Raw genomic sequence first — 16,516 nt, 5'->3', positions numbered from 1 at the left:
GCAGCCACACCCAACCAGGCTGTGACGTCACAAAGGCAGGAGGGTGGTGGCCATGGTGGACTGTCTGGGCCGCTTTGCTAGGCCAGGCCTACCTGGGGCTGGGTTGGAATGGTATGGTCTTTAGCTGTTAGAAAGAAGATGAAGCGGGAGAGGATGGCGTGGCTGGACCAGGTATGCTTGGGGCTGGCTACCTTGGCTTGCAAAGACCACGGGCTCTTAGCTGGGACTCTGAGTCGCCAGCTGGGTCTCACTCTGAGCCGCCACAGGGTCCCTGGCATTTGGCAGCTCTCTGGTCCCTTCATTTCCATGGCCCTCCCTGAAGGCCCTCTTCTGGCTGGCTGAAGGATCATTCGGGGCTTTGGCCGTCATGTTGGCTCCTGAGTCTCATTCTTTCTAAGGATCAAGGGGAGACCCAGCCTTGACAATGACCCGGCAGGGTATGAGCCAGGCCCCAAAGGCATCATGGGGCTCACTCTTGGTAGGCACAGTTTGGTGCTCAGAACCCCAGGATTAGGACTAGGTCTGAGAGAGGTGGGCAGAAATGTGAGGGGCTGTTGACATGAGATTTGGAAGCAGGAGTAGTTACAGCCCCACAGAAAGATACTTCCAGGATCAAACCTGGGGCCCTTGGTCTCCTGAGGCCCTGGGGTTTTCCACCAAGGAAAGGCTATTGGTGGCTCCAGAGCCAAGACCCCCTGCCCCAGGAAGCCCAGCAGGTCAAGCTTCTGTCATACACCCTGGGGCCAAGGGCATCTGCTCTGCACCTCCATGGGACCTGAGGCCATGACAGCTTTGGGCGAAAACCAGCCCAGCCTGACCACTGCTTTGAAAGTCCTCATCTACTGGCCCCAGGAAGGCTAAGCCTGCAACCTGGAAGGTTCCTTAGGGTTCTAGAAGGCTCCTACTACCCTCCTGCCTGGCTGAACAGGAGGTGCTGCTGTGAGAAAGGGAGGGCCTGTCCTTGCCTTGCCAGTCCCTGCCAGCTGCTGCTTCTGTCCAACTCTGTAGAAGGACCAGGGCCCCACCTCAGCTGGCTCTTGGGTGGGTGTGGGTAGCCTGAGGCCCTCCTTTGGTATGGCCCTTGCCAATATCGCGGCATTTCCACTGTGGCCCGGGTCCCCATCCCATGGGCTCCCATGGGTGGCTGGCACAGGAGTCATAGGCATGGTCTCCATCCTCCCCTCGGGGCCTCCAGTTGGCTGGTGGCAGAGAAAGGGATGGATCATGTGAATCCCACCTTGGCTCTGCCCCTAACTCCCTGTGAGCTCCATCAGGGCACTCTAGACGTTCAGAGCCTGTAAATTCAACTATGAATTGAGGCCGCAGGGCAGAGTGTTTCTTCCAACTTGGACATATGTCATCTCAGGGCCCAGAGAACTTCCCCCAGGAGGCTTGGCCACTCCACTTTTAAGGGCACCTCCTGGGGATGGCAATGATCCTTGTGATGGTGCCAGGAGGAGGTGCACTCCCTCACTGACCTTGGGACAGTGGTTATTCTCCTCTTCCTTCCCTTCCCACCTCTAGCAAACTCAGGCCACCCAGAATTTGACACCATTTGTGACACATGACACTATTTAGAGTCAACTGCCCAGACCAAATGGCATATTTAACAAGAATGTGCTGGGGCCTGCAGCCTCTCATTAGGGCCTGGACACCCAGCTTCGTGACTCCCCATCTGCACCCTGGGCTCAGGGCCAGGAAAAGATGTTCTTTTGCAAAGCTTTCAGCCCATTGCTGGAGCACAGCTCTCCACTGGGTGTGAGAAGAAAACACTGGAACTTCTATTGCAAATTATTTTTGCCTAGAAAAGAGGATATTTCATATTTAATGTATAGATAATAGATATATAAACATATAAAGTAATAAATATGAGTGTTTGGGGTTTATAAAATAAACTTTTTGATTGCTAAATCATGCATGATCAATACAGCCTGGTACCCACTGCTCTTGTGATTGGGAGGGTTGGCACTTGAGAAGGAGACAGGGTGGTGACAGAAGAGGTGGTCCTGAAGCCCCTGGCTCTCTCTTGGTGCTGGGCCAAGGAAGGGTTGATTAATAGGGGGGTATGGTTAATGTGAGGAGGGAATAAGCTGGGTGGGGTGGAGGATCTCAGTTCCAGATCAGAGTTCCCAAGGCCCAAAAGCCCCCTCGCAGGGGCCAGGCCAGCTCTTAAACGATGGTCTAGTGCCTACTGGGATCCTACCTTCTTATCCTTGTGTAGCAAATTCTTCATCTCCACGAATGCCCCCATCAGTCATATCATTATTTTTAGTTTACAATTGTTGAGTTTATTTTTGTGACAGTTGCTTGGCATATAAAAGCAGAGCTTAACAGTCCCATTTTACAGATCAAGAAAACAAAATAAAGAACAAATCTAGTGTTCCAGGTGGTCATGTTGTCATAGCTCACAAATGGAAAAGTCCAGAGGCTCTCAGGAGTCTGTGGTTCTTCTGGGGCTTCTCTTACCAGCTTGTGGGTCCCCTTGGCTCTGTTCTTCCTTGGGCGTGGCCCTTTCAGCCAGACATTAGGACTACGCCTGAGAGAGGAAGACAGAAATGTGAGGGGCTATTGACATGAGATTTGGAAGCGGGAATAGTTACGGCCCCAGAGAAAGATACTTCCAGGATCAAACCTGGGGACCTTGGTCTCCTGAGGCCCTGGGGTTTGGCTTGTTGGGAAGGAAGGTGCAGAGCATTTTCATCTAGGAAGTTTTTTTCCACCCAAAGGGCAGCATTGCGGGAATGACCCATCTTTGAGGGACTTGCAAAGGGCGGCTGAGTGTTCAGCAACTGGTCAAAGAGTGGCCCAGATAGAGGCTGGACTCAGTCACTCAGATGTTGGTGACGAACTGAGTGATCAGCTCATGTCATTTGTCATTCTTTGAGCCTCGTTGACCTCAACTTTGAGGAACACAAATCCTCCTGGTGGCCCGGTGTGTTGGAAGCTGCTCGTTGATGGGTTGGGTCATAAGGAGTGAAGACTCCAGTGAGGCTAACACCAAAGCTCAGGGCCCAGTGGAGTCCTGAGAACCCCCAAGGAGGCTCTTCCCATTTCCGCCGCCTCTAAGTGCAGGGCTTACCAGAATTCAAAGCTGGAAAGGACCACTGCAGTCATCTTCTCCCTCATGTCACCCATGAGGGTCCAAGGGCCCAGAGTGGGCAGGGACTCAGCCGGGGTCCCTGGGTCGCTCGAAGACTTCTCTTCCCGGGCACACTCCCAGGTGCTGGGGCCGCCTTCTACTCAGTGCTGGCTCTTGTTCTGGGCACTTTGTCAAAGCCAGAGCCTCCCCCATGACTGTGTCTCCCTCTGAGGCAATGTTTCCAAATTCAGGGTCCCCAGAGGCAGCAACTATGTGAGACTGGCAGCCCCAGAGCTCTTTGCAGCTTGCAGCCCACACCAATTAGAAATCAACTCGATGAGGCCTTCTGCTGAGCTCTGTTCACATACAGGGCTGGGGAACCTGGGGCTCAGCAGACTTGGGAGCTTGTCCTTTTCCCCTGGCCTCACCTCTGCCCCCAGTCCTCCTGCCTGGCTTGTCCCATCATAAGTGTCCCAGAGTCTGGGTGGTGGGAGATTCAGGATTCCTTCCCCAGACACGCATCATCAAGCATGGAGGACTCTGCAGCTACTCTTTTCCTAAGCCCAGTTTTCCCAGCAGCTCCTCCAGGCATGGCCTCTCCCTAGCTTTGAACAAATCCCTTTCCTCCTCTGGGTCTCAATTTCCTTATCTATAAGAAATGGATAATAATAACAACTACATTATGTAAGCACCTTGTTGAAGTTCAGTGCCCTGGGTCATGTCTGGCAAAGAGAAATCTGTCTATACATAACTAGTGACAGCTAGCATCTACTGAGTACATGATAACAATCGTTAGCGTTTCTGGAACACTTACTATGTTCTAGACACTGTGCCAAGCACTCTAAGGCTAATACCTCATTGCGGCCTCACATCAACCCCAAAAAGATAAGTACTATTATTAGCCTCATTTTCCAGATGGGGAAACTGAGTGCAGAGAAGGAACTTAACTCACTTAATTTCATGCAGCCAGTAAATGGCAAAGCAGTCTGGCATTTAAATATTAAGCTATATTGCCTATGCTCTTTTGTAATACTCTTATGCATACTAGCATACACATATATATGCACACATGCACACACACACACACACACATTAATATATTACTATTAAGTTAAAAATAAATAAAAGAGTTGATGTAAAAGTCTAGGAGAATCATTTAGTTTACAACATTTCAGTTACTTGGGTGGGAGTTACCCTGGCTGGGATAGGAGGGGAAGGCACATAGGATAATTATGGGTGTGGTATTGGCCAAACAGTGTGGCCAACACTGTCCCAGGCAGGCCTCTCTAGTAGTGGGGGAGGCTTTTGGTCTCTCCTTCTGTCCTGTTCCCAAGAGGGAGTTTCTCCTGAAATTGTGTCTCAGCCACACCCTCTTCCCAGGCCTCCTCATCCACCCCATGATGTCCTGGCCTCTGAGGTCAGGTCAGCCCACAGCAGAACAGGTGCCAGCTGAGGCTGGCTGAGATTCAGAAAGCTGGTGGCTGGGTCCCAGCCAGCTCCTCTCTGGGCTGAGCCGTGGTCAGCAGGACTATGCCCCTGGTGCTCATGGCCAGCGAGAGCCCGGATGGGAGAGCAGAGGGCTGAGTGGCTTCTCCCAGGTAGAGCTTTGGGGTGCCAGGAGCATTTCTGGGTGCAGAGTAAAAGGGGGGTGTCTAAATCGCTGGGCAGCTGGAGCTGGAAGCTGATGTTTAGAGCTTCTTTCTGAGTCCTTCCCTGGTCCTCTCCACAATAAGCAGCCTTTATCCCCCCGCGACCTTACCCCGCCTCTCTACCTTCATTGCTCATGGAAGCTCCATCTCTCTCTCCATAGGGATGAGCTCTTAGTGTGGGAGACAGGTACAACTTTCTTCTGTGAAACAGCCGAAACTGTGGGGCAGGGTTTGGTGCATTTTCCACGTTCGCTGCTTCTTGGCTGTGTGAGCTTGCTTCATCATCGCTCAGCCACTGGCCTCGCACTTCTGAGAGCTGAGGTCATGGAACTCTCCAGCCCGGCACCCCCGTAGGGTCACTGTCATGTTCAGACCTATGTAATGATGTATTCGCTAGGCTCTGTAAATAATTGGGTACCACGTTGGTTATTTCCTTTTCTAGACTACTGGGAAGATTTCTAAGTTAGAGAGAAGATCAAGACTTTGAACCATAAATTACTAGATCTGGAAAGGGCCTCAGAAAATGTTGGGGCCAAACACTGTTTTACAGAGAAAGAACTTAGGAATCAAGAGAGGTGAATTGATTTGGCCCAATCGCCCAGTGAGTTCCTGGCACAAGGCAGCCCAGAACGAAGGGCCCTGCCTCCCTAGCTGGTGTGGGTCTCCATCCGCCTGTTGGTGTCTGCTCTGGGACTCAGGGGTTCCGGCTTTTACAGGCAGGCGGGGAAAGGAGCTCTTAGAGTGCTGCAGAGAAGAGGAGAACACGAGGGGAGCAATAGTAGCTTCGAAGTCCTAAACCCGGCTACCTGCCGCGGGAAACAGGGCTGCGTGCGTGTATCTGGGGGCACAGGCGCAAGTGCGTCTCTTCTGTATTCTGTGCACATCGTGTCTGAGGTCTCTGTAAACAGACCTTAAAAGATTTTGGCTTCCCTCTGCGGCTACACTCCTGGTGGCCACCAGAGGTCAGTGTGGCGCACGAGACGGTCCTGGGCTGATGGCTTCCCAGGGCGGGAGCCGGGCGTGTGGCGCTAGCCTGGTGAGAAGTGCACTGTCAGCCCTGGCTTTCAGAGCATTTCCTGAACCAGGGCTGAGCAGAGAGGTCAGCTCTCCTCTATGAGGGGCATCTCTCCGCCGAGATGACCCTGCTTCCATTGTATCTCTGCAGTCCAAAGATGTGAGACTCCTGGACCTGGACTTTCTGACTCATGAGCCTTTGGCTTCCTGGGAAGGAGGTGGCTGGGCGAGTGCATTGGACGGAGGAAAGCCACCTGGTGTGCTCTCCTTCCAGCCTTCTCTCAGCAGCAGCAGGAGAGATCAACACATTTTACAGAGGGTAATGGGATGAATGCATGGAAGGTAGCCCAGGAAGACCCACAGGCTTAATAGAGAAGTTGACAGATAGTTTCACTGTGGGGCTAGTATCATGGAGGAAGCGAGCTTTATACAGGCTCTCAGGCTGTCTGATGCCCTGGCTCAAGTGTGGGGGCATCTCTCCCCTCTCCCTGCCCCCACCAACCCAAGCTTGGATATTACCGGACGACAAGTAGTGCTCAGAAAATAGCAGGTCCTGGCATTGACTAGAGATGAGAGCTTGGCGCCTTCTCTTAACCTCTCCAGATCCCGTGTCTGCTTTAGGAGATAACCATACACAGAGGTGGCTACGAAAGTGCCTTGCAAACCAAAGCCATGGGCCCTGCCTGGACTGGCTGGTTTTGACAGTGTTTCTGAGAGTATCGTTGGCTTGTCTGTCTGTTCCAGGCAGTCTTATATTTGAGCAGGTGCTGTCTTGTTCCGTGCACAAATGAGTGTCCTCCTACTAACAAGGTTATCAGCTTTAGAGACAAGGTCTGCTGCTTTTGGGGTGGGTGTGGAGCTCTCTGGTCTGGGGCCTGTGACTCTTTCTTGAGGGTCTGCTCCCAGCTTCCTGACCTGGGGCTGCAGGCAGTGTTCTCTCTGTTGTGGTCCGTCTTTCCCCACTTCCTTATTTCTGATAGTTTTTCAAGTCTGGTCCACCGAAGAGAAGGAAAGAAGCTGACATTATGGCCCTTCTACTGGGCCAGAGATCATTTACATATACAACCCTAATTATTTATGGCAACGACTAAATGAAGCTTTAGATCATGACTCTGCCTCTTACATCGTGAGACCCTGGGCTGGCTACTTGACCTTGTTGATCCTCAGTTTTCTCATATGAAAATAATAAACATAAGGCAGGATTATTATAAGATTTCAATGAGCACATGTGTGTGTGTGTGTGTGTAAAACTATTTTCTCTCTCTTCCTATTACTACACCCCAGAACCTCATCCCCACAAGCATGGATACTTTTTATAGCCCTCATCTGTTCTTCTTGCTTCCAGTCTCTCCTGCCTCTAGCTCATTTTCCACACCCTAACAGATTAATCTTCTAATCCAGGGTATTTGGTTAGACCAATTCCTGCATCCCGAACTTTTCAGTAGTCCCTTTGTCTGAGAGGTGGCATGGTGTAGTGGGAAGAGTAGAGGCTTCTTTGGTCAAAAAACTCAGTTTAAATCCTGGCTCTGCCCTGGTATAGGCTTAGGCACATTACTTAACTTTTCTGAGCCTCAGTTTCCTCATCTGAAAAATCTGGTTAGCTATACCCATCTAATAGAGAGGTTGTGACGGTTGAATGAGATTATGGTAGGTGCCTGGCATGTGATGGCTACACAGAAGCCAAGCTGGTGAGCAGTCCACGGGAGTCTGTAAGAGGTGATGGGCAGTGACATTTCCAGGTCCTTGAAGAATGGCATTAGAGGAAGTTGCATGAGGGAACTAGCATGTGGACAAAGCTGACGGAGGCAAGAGAAGGACTAAGATGGCATGTATTTGGAAAAAGGGACACAGTGGCTGAGGTACATGCCTTCCACAGGGACAGGGAGATTGTTATGGCTCCTGCTAAGGGACTCCTTTGGAATACCAAGTGTCAGAGTGTCCCAGGCAAAGCCTTTAACTACCTGCCTTCCCCACTCTGCAGCCCCAGAAATCTGGATGCCAGAAATCTCTATCTAGGGTAATTTAGTAGCATCTAGCTTCTTGCAGATGTTGTCCCAAGTGGTTTTATTGCTATTCTTGCCTTACATAGCTTCCCATTCACTAGCTGATTCCCTCTTGGCTATTGTAATCCAATAAGTCTGTCTGAAGAGGGGGCTTCAGGACCGTCCCTGGTAGAAAGAATTTAGGAATCCAATGGGATAGGATGACCTAAAATCCTTCCAATCCACTCATGAGAGCCTCCCATGGACATTCATCCCAGTTCCATATAAAGCCACAAGAGGGCACTAGACCATGATTTCTGCAGGGAGGGAAGGGCTGTTGAGCCTGTCCTGATGTGATTTGTACCTTTGATGAAAGTCTGAGCCCCACTTGGTTTTTTCCCAGGTGCCATCTTCTCTGGGGTCATGGCAAACCAGCTTGATTCAGCCAGAGCCCATAGCACTGAGACTGATAGCTCAAGGGAGGCTAAATTGTGTAGTAAAAAGGTCATGGAATTTGGCATCTGTCTCAGGTTCCAATCCTTGCCCTCCTCCTTGCTTGCTTTTTTAAACTGTGAGCACGTTATTTAATTTTTCTCTGCCTCATTTTCTTTCCCTGCAAAGTAAGATGTTATTGGGAGAGTTGCTATGAGATGGTGTTGTGAGGATTAAAATACATGATGTGGGGACAGCATCTGGAATATGATAGAACAGCATCTGGAGCAGCATCTGGAACATGGTTGGCCATCTATCTCTTTCTGGGAGAAATATGAAGTTAGGTCACACCCAGGAGATATGTATGAGATCCCCTTGGCCTGCTGGGGTCATTTTACCCCCTACTGAACGCTCTATGGTTCCAATTCATGGGGGGGCAGCAGTGACACCCAGTGGCTGGCATGGAGAACAGCAAGTGTATTCTGATCTTGCAGGTGGTGTGGTGGGGATTGTCCAGGCCAGGTCAGACTGAGTCAGGGTTAGTGGATATTGGCTTCAGAGGTTTCATTAGCAGAATTTCTCCCCTTCAACTGCTAGGTGCTAAAGATATTTTTTTTCTGAGGGCATTCATGTGATGATGGCTATTAGGGATGTTTCTTGCTGGGGCCCACAGTACGAAGTCACAACTGGAGAAACCACATGGGCAACTGACTAACTTGATTGTGATGAAACAATCCTGGCACCTAAAAACCAGAGCCTTTCTGGTGTTTTCCTGGGGCACCACTCTTTTTGACATGCTTTCATACAGTCTATCTGGTTGGCCTTAGCCAAGAGACTCCAGATCTCTGAACCTCAGTTTGTTTACCTGGGAAATGTAGGGGTTGGTCTGGTTGACAAAAAAGCCTCTTTTAGCTTAAATTTGAGTGTCAGACATGATTGAATACCTTTTGCTCAGTGTGTGTGTGTGTGTGTGTGTGTGTGTGTGCTATGGGGGTTGGGATCAAGTGAGAAGCAGGGGTAGGGGTCACTGCTAAGCTTTGGGCTTTACTGGTGAAGAAACTCCAGCCTCCTCTCAGCAGAGGAGTAGCTCTGAGGCTGGTTTGGGGTGACCCTGGCTCTCATCCTTGCAGCCTCTTCATTTCTCCACCTGAGATCCAGGAGGGAGCGTTGGCAGACGGGCCAGGCTCAGGAAGTTATTTAATATCAGCTTTGCTCCAGATTGTGTTTCTGACTCCCTGCCACCTCTTAAGTGGCAGTCATTTGAACAAATGTGGCGATAAGACACAGAGAGGGAAATAACATAAGAAGTGGGGAGGGGGCAAGGGCGTGGAGGAGGGGTGCAGTTTTATTCTCTTGGCAGAAACCTTGTCTTTGAGGCACTCAGGAGCAAGAAAGAAATGGAAGAGGAGTTCAGCTCAGGGCTCCTCAAAGACCCTGGTGTTGAAGGAAGAGGGTGGAAAGAAGGGCCTAATTTTTAGGGCCTGCAGCTGCAGCTCCTCCTCCTCCGTGGGAGGGCCCTATGGCCTATGGGGACTTCTGGCTCCCATCCCTAGGGCAGGTGTTGGAGGGGCGGCCTCATATTCTGTTTTCCAAAGGACTGTCTTCCAAGTGCGTAACAGACAGCTAATGGGGGCCTGGCATTGGCGGTGTGTTCAGCCCACAGTGACTGCTGAGCTGCATCTGTACCTAGGCTGTGGGGTGCCCAGGTGTCTGGCCGCCTGCCTTGCTGTTTGCCAAAGCCCATCCTAGCATCTGGACTGTTGGGGAAGAATGAGCAGATGCGCTAGCAGGGCCAGCCTGGCTCTTCCTTCTGTGGGACCCAAAGAGGAGGAGAGTCTACCCCCTTTCATTCTAGCGCCTAGCACCAGCTGTGGGCCAGACCCATGCTGAGCCCTGGGGCACAGCCTTGAGAAAATAAAAGACCGTGATACTGCCTTCTTGGAGCTACAGGTGAATGGAGGGAGGCAGGTATTAGACAAATGACCTACAGCTCAAAGGGTTATCTCAAGAGAAGCGGGGGCAGAATTTTAGAAAACGGATCTAATGTAAAGTTTAAAGAAAAATTTATATATATGAAAATGTGGCTTCCCTAAGGTGGAGAGGGTGCAATTTTCCTAAATGGAGTTTTGAAAATTCTAGATTTACCTGCTCCCAGGTGTACTGAATGTGATAACAGTAGACTGTGCCCCCTGGCTGGGAAGTTGATTCATTGGCCTTGCTGTTGCTCACAGAGGCCCCATGCGGAAAGGCAAGAGAAGCGAGTTTCATTTCTTTACCTGTCACTCTGTCTGTGTGAGATGAAGATTTGGGGTGTGGGTAGTTTATTTGGAAGGTGACCCCAGGAAACCTGGGAGGGAGAGCGGAAGTGAGACAGGGAGGGAGGAAAGCCACGCATCAGTGTGTCCATGCGCAGGTGGCTACGTGCTCTTCCCAGGCGACCGTTCATTCGTTTCTCTATTTGTGCATTTATTCAACGTGGGTTTATTGGAGAGTCTCTGATGGGCCAGCCACTTGGGAGAGCTGGGAAAGCCGTGGAGAGCAGGACCCCTGAGGTCTCCATTGTCCCTAGGTCTCCATTGTCGTTCTAGGATGTGTGCAGCCGAGCAGCAACTCTCCTGGCCTCTCCCTGCACCTGGAAATCGACCTCTGGAGAGGGGAGGTGGGCCGAGTTTGCTGAGAGTGCACGGCAGATTCCGTCCATTCCCGGGGCCATGTTCTCGGCAGAAAAGTCAGAGGGCTGTGGGGATAGGGCAGCCCTTCTCCCCAGTGCGCTGGGTGGAGGTGAGCCTGGGTGAGGCGAGGTGCAGGTCAGATGAAGAGAGTAGCTCCACGTGGTATTGAAGGGTAGCCCCGCTTCCTGCTCCCAGCACCCGGCTGGCATTCTGCCCAACCAGCGGCTGACCTGCCCCATGCCCCCTGCTCCTAGGTGAGACTGACCAGGGCACACCCTCCCTCCTCCTTTCCAGCCCAGAGCAGCTCCCTGGGCCCTGGGGAAGCAGAAGTGGCAGGAGAGTGACCTCATGACTCCCTGATTTGCATCTAGGGTTCATTTTCCGGGGTCATGTTCTGTCTCCCTGGAAATGATTGGTTGCTCTTCCCTGCGCCCATCACCCCCATCCCTGAGCTGCAGGCTGTGTCTCCCATCCAGGTGACTGACGTCCCCCTGCCCTCCTTCTGTCACTCACTCAGGACTGCTGTTGCCTGCTGTCTGGGCAGGCATGCTCTGACCTTGAGGCCCCACCCTGCTGTCCTCTACTGCCCTCTATGTTCTTACCTGCTCAGGAGGTCCCTGAACAGAAGAGGGCGGCACAGCTAGTGTCTCAGTCCAGCTGACACCCTCGGGAGCCCCACGATGTGTCCTATATGGCATTAGCTTGTTAATGTTCCTGTTTCCTCACTGTGTGGTGAGCTCCTGAAGGCTGGCATTGAGGCTTATTCAGCTCTGTCCCCAAGAGCCCCCACCTAGTAGGTGTTCAGTAAAGACCTGTGGACTGGAACAGGCTCATTTCCTGCACCAGAATGTCCCCCAGGCCCACAGCAACCCTCCCAGCTTGCTGAGGGCACACATGCCTCCATGCAGAATTCTGGGCACACCATTCTCATTGCTCTCCACACCTTTGTGGGCCTCGGGCTTTGCCCTCAGCAGGGCAGCCCGTTGGAGGAATCTTCTAGAGAAAACTGAGCTCATCACAGTGACAGCAAATGCTGTGTGATGACTGCTCTGGGGGCTCCTTTAAGGGGACTTTTATTTTAACCCGCTTCCATTCTCAGCACAGTGACATGGCAGGTCCCATGATCATCCTCATTTTACAGGGGAGAAAACTGAGGCACAGGGTGGCTAAGTAGCTTGCCCTAGGTGGTTCTGCTAGGAAGTGGCAGAGCTGAGATTTGTCTGCAGCAGGTCTGGCTCCAGAGCCAGGAGGGCAGCCCTGTATTACAGACCCCTTTCCATTTCCTGCCAGCCCCAGCCTCCTCCACGGTAAGCAGGCACCCTTGGGCCGACAGGACACACGACGTGCTGTTTTGGTGTTTGACTTTGGTAGTGGTAAGGAGGGTGGGGTAGAAGGGGCCCTTGGGACTCAGTGGAGTTTGAGATCCTTGAGTTTCATGGACACAGGTGTTTTTGGCCACATCCTCACAGAATGTCCCCTGAGTCAGGGCAGGATGGGGCTGGCCTCTGTGTCCCATCACTGCCACAGTTTATCGGCTGTGTCGGGGCTGGGCATTGTTGTCTCTAAGGTCTCAGTTTTCTTATATTTAAAATCAGGGGGATGGACTAGGTGATCTTTGAGATCCCTTCCAGCTCTGACTTGTGATGTTTCTATGGCGGTGGTTGGGGACGGGATGGGAAAGTAGGGGAGCCATACAGATGCGGCAGCCCTGGGTGTCTCTGGGGGCAATCCTGTGGGGGAGGGGAGGGGGGGCTGTGCTCCTGCACACAGGTGCGTGGGAACCTTGTTCCTGTGTGTGTGTGTGTGTGTGTGTCTGTGTGTGTCGCTGTGTGTGTATATGTGTGTTCTGGAGACCAGACCCTGTGAGTTATTAAGCTTTGGCGTGCACGCGCATCACCAAGGGCTGTTAAAACACTGACCGCTGGGCCCCACCCCAGAGTTTCTGATTCCGAAGATCGGCTGTCAGGCCTGAGAATTCGCATCGAGTCCAGGACCACACTTTGAGAGTGACTGTTGATATTGATGGCTTTCACACTGTACTCCCTGGAGTGAGATCAGAGGCGGGGTGGTATTCTGCATAACATTTTTATGAATAAGATTTCCTAGACTGCAAAAAGCCTGCATCCTTCCATTCTTGAAGAATACCAGCCCACTCCCAAGCACATTCTGCCAGGCCTTGTCCTGGTACTCGGTTCTCTGTCTGTTTCTCTCTCCCCTCTTCTCTCTGCACCCCAGATGTGGTGCCTGGCTCTCTCCTGACTTTGGCCCCATGCTGACCTTTCCCTAAGGGCTGGACTTGACCTGAACCTGCCTTGACCTGCGTGATCCAACCTGTAGTTGAGAGACGAAAACACACTTGTTACAGAATGCCATTCCAGACTCAAGTGGATTTGTAAAAATGATCTGGGAGGTAGAGTAAGTCATTGTGTAACTGCGCCTCAAGAACCTTACTTGGCTCCCACTTGCCCCCAAGGTGTAGTTGAGACTTCTCTCTGTGGCACTCAGAGCTGTTCATGTTCAGGCTGCAGCTCCTCTTTGGAGTCCTGCCTCTCGTTATTCCCCATGGGAATCCTCTCCCCCAGTGAGCTGATCTGCTGTTCATTCCTCAAACATTCTCAGCATTGTTCACTCTCAGTCTCGTGATCCGGCCACTTCCCCTGCCTGGAGGGCTTCTGGCCTCCAGTTTGCTTATCTGGGCCCTCCCTGTCACTCCAGTCCCACCTTTGAGAGGTTCTTTGTTGCCCAGACCCATGTTTGCGGATTATTTTATCTTTCCACTTCCTGGAGCTCATAGTGCTAGCAGCTGCTGTGTGTTAAGCACTGTATTCAGGCCTGGCAGTGTATATAGTCACTCATTTAATCTGCACAGCCACTATCTGAGTGGAGAACTGCTCTCGTCTGACAGATGAGGAAATGGAGACCAAAAGATGCAAGAGCTTGTCTAAGGCCACAGCGGTAAATGACAGTGAGGATTCCAGCCCAGGCTGACTCCAGAGCCCGTGTTCCCATGTTTATTGCAGAAGTGTGTGCAAGAGCAAAACAACTGGAAACAAGCTGAAATGTTATCAGGAGGCATTTGAATCAAGAGCTGAATCATGGCATAGTGAGATGATGAAATCCTGTACAGCAGTTTCAGTGAAAACCTTGTTCTCTGTGTGGTAACATGGCTATATTTTGAAAACATAATGCTGGTGAAAAATATAATAAGTTGCAGAGTGACATACCATATATACACGTTAAACATCACAATGACCGATATAATACGTTGTTTATAGACAGAAAGATAAAATCGTGGGCTGAATACAAACCAATTTCGTGACAGTCTTGGCCTCTAGGGAGAGTGGGAGAGAGGAAAAGAAGGGTATGTACAGGGCTCTTAACTTTACCTGTAATGTTTATATTCTGTCTTTTTAAAAAGATCTTGGCATTTGACCCAATGGTAATGTGTATTAATTCCAGGTGATGAGTAGATAAAATATTCAATACAAGATCCTTTGTTTTTTCTTTATTATAATGAAACTTTAGAAGCCCTAAGCAATAAAAAGATTATTATACCCACTAGATTTATGATTTAAAATAAAAACAATATTAAAATCCTCATATTTCTTGGCTGGGGCTGCCATAAGAAGGTCTCACAGACTGGGTGGCTTAAAAAGCATACGTTTGTTTTTTATGGTTCCGGAGGCTGGAAGTCCAAGATGAAGGTGTTGTCAGGGTTGGTTTCTTCTGAGGCCTCCCTCCATGGCTTGCAGACGGTCGCCTTCTCACTGTATCTTTACATGGTCTTCTCTGTGTGTGTGTGTGCCTGTGTCCTAATCTCCTCTTCTTATAAGGACACCAGTCATTTTGAATTAGGGCTACCCCAATCACCTCATTTAAACTTAATTACTTCTTTAAAGACCCTATCTCCAAATACAGTTACATTCCGAGGTACTGGGGGTTAGGACTTCAACAAAGGAATTTTGAGGGGGACACAAAAATATTATAACAATCATAAAACAAAAAAATGCATACCTGATGAAATTTAAAGCACCATTTTTAGATTTTCTGAGTGCAGAATTCTGTGGAAGTTCATCAAGGCTGATTTTTTTTTCTCATTTTATTTTGGTGTGTCTTGTTGCGAATGCCCAAAGTGTCTGCTTAGTCGGTCATGTAAGCAAGAGAGCCCTGTGGAAGAAGTTGCACAGTCTTAGGTGAAATAGAGGTGGATAATGGGAAGGACACACGCAAGCAAGTGCAACATCTGAGAAGGGTCCACAGGACAGTTCTGTGTTTTAAATTTAGATCTCAGGTGTAAATAAGCAAAACAACTCATATATAAAGTGCATGATTTTTAGCTCTCTTATGAATTAATTAACTAATTATTTCAACAGCTACCAGTGAGCACCACGCTTGTGTCAGTAACCATGTTAGGCATCCCTCCACCCCCACACAATGACAACGGGCTGGGACCTTCAGCTCTGGGGATGTGGGTTAGCAGTAAGAAAGAACTTCCCAAAACAATGGGTCACAAAATAGGGCTATGGAATTGTTTTCTTTGGGACATGTAAATACATAGGATCCCTCCCATCCCGTCACTTTATTATGCAAATCCTCAAACATACAGAGAAGTTGAAAATTTTGTGGTGAACATCCATAAAACTACGCCCTAGAGTCTGCAATTAATATGGCACTCTACTTCTTTATCACATCCTCTATCCATCTGTCCAGCCCTTTATCCACTCCTTAACCCATCCTATTTTTCTGATGCATTTCAGAGTAAATTTTAGATGTTGGCATGCTCCGTCTACATACTTCAGCATGTATGTCATAAAATTAGACTTCGATTCTTTTTCACTTTTTGAGCTAATATTTATATTTAATGAAATGCGTTACTCTTAAGTGTGCATTCTCTGAGTTTTGACAGATGCGCACGCCTGTGGGACCCAAGCCCAGTGAGAGACAGAACATTACCATCCCCCAGAAAGTTCCCCACATTCTTCCCAGTCAGCATCTGCCATTGCCTCCCCAGGGGGAGCCACTGTTTGGGAGATTTTTCTTTTCTTTTCTTTTTGTTATCTACTTTTGAGAGTAGTGTTTTTTTTTTTTTTTTTTAAATTTTGGTAGCTTTTGGAGTACAAGTTGTTTTTGGTTTCATGGGCGAATTTATAGTGCGAATTTGTAGAGGAGATTTGTACCCAATATGTAGTTTTTTTTTTTAAATCCCTTCCTCCCTTCCGCCCTTCCCCTTCTGAGTCTCCAGAGTCCATTATATCCCTCTGTATGTCTTTGCATCTTCATAGCTTAGCTCCCATGTTGGTATTTTTCTTCTCTTTTCTTTTTTACAATTTTTTTTTTTTTTTTTTTAATAATAGAGGCTGGAGTCTCACTTTGTTGCTCAGGCTGGTCTCGAACTCCTGGCCCTAAGTGATCCTCCTGACTCAGTCTCCCAAAGTGCTGGGATTACAGGCATGAGCCACAGTGCCCAGCCTGTTTTGGGCTTTTTCACAATAGATGACTTTTTCTTCTTCTACAGCTTCATAGAAATGGAATCATATAATATCTGTTTGTCAAAAATGTTTGTGAGATTCATCCACATTGTTACAGATATCAGTGTTTGGTTCCTTTTTATTGCTAAGTGATCTTACATTGTATGGGTAACCTGAGTTTATCTGTTCTCTTGTTTTTGGTTGTTTCTAGTTTTGGAGT

At 49.5% G+C, this 16,516-nt stretch overlaps 1 protein-coding gene across 11 annotated transcripts in view; it reads left to right on the top strand.

Moving 5' to 3' along the window:
• Positions 1-16,516, top strand: part of NTRK3 (neurotrophic receptor tyrosine kinase 3) — a 381,275-nt gene that overhangs the window by 3,524 nt on the left and 361,235 nt on the right. For 2 of the 11 annotated variants that reach the window (XM_063794023.1, XM_063794022.1), the window contains exon 1: positions 22-171. The exons of the other annotated variants lie outside the window; for them this stretch is intronic. The gene's annotated coding sequence lies outside the window, so the exon portion shown is untranslated. Of the gene's footprint in view, positions 1-21; positions 172-16,516 lie in introns of those variants that run through there. 11 annotated transcript variants of the gene reach the window in all.

This window comes from Pan troglodytes, chromosome 16 (genome assembly GCF_028858775.2).
Source record: "Pan troglodytes isolate AG18354 chromosome 16, NHGRI_mPanTro3-v2.0_pri, whole genome shotgun sequence".
NCBI classification, from domain to species: Eukaryota; Metazoa; Chordata; class Mammalia; order Primates; family Hominidae; genus Pan; species Pan troglodytes.
The sequence above is the reverse complement of the archived record's forward strand: the minus strand, read 5'-3'. Positions and strand labels throughout refer to the sequence as shown.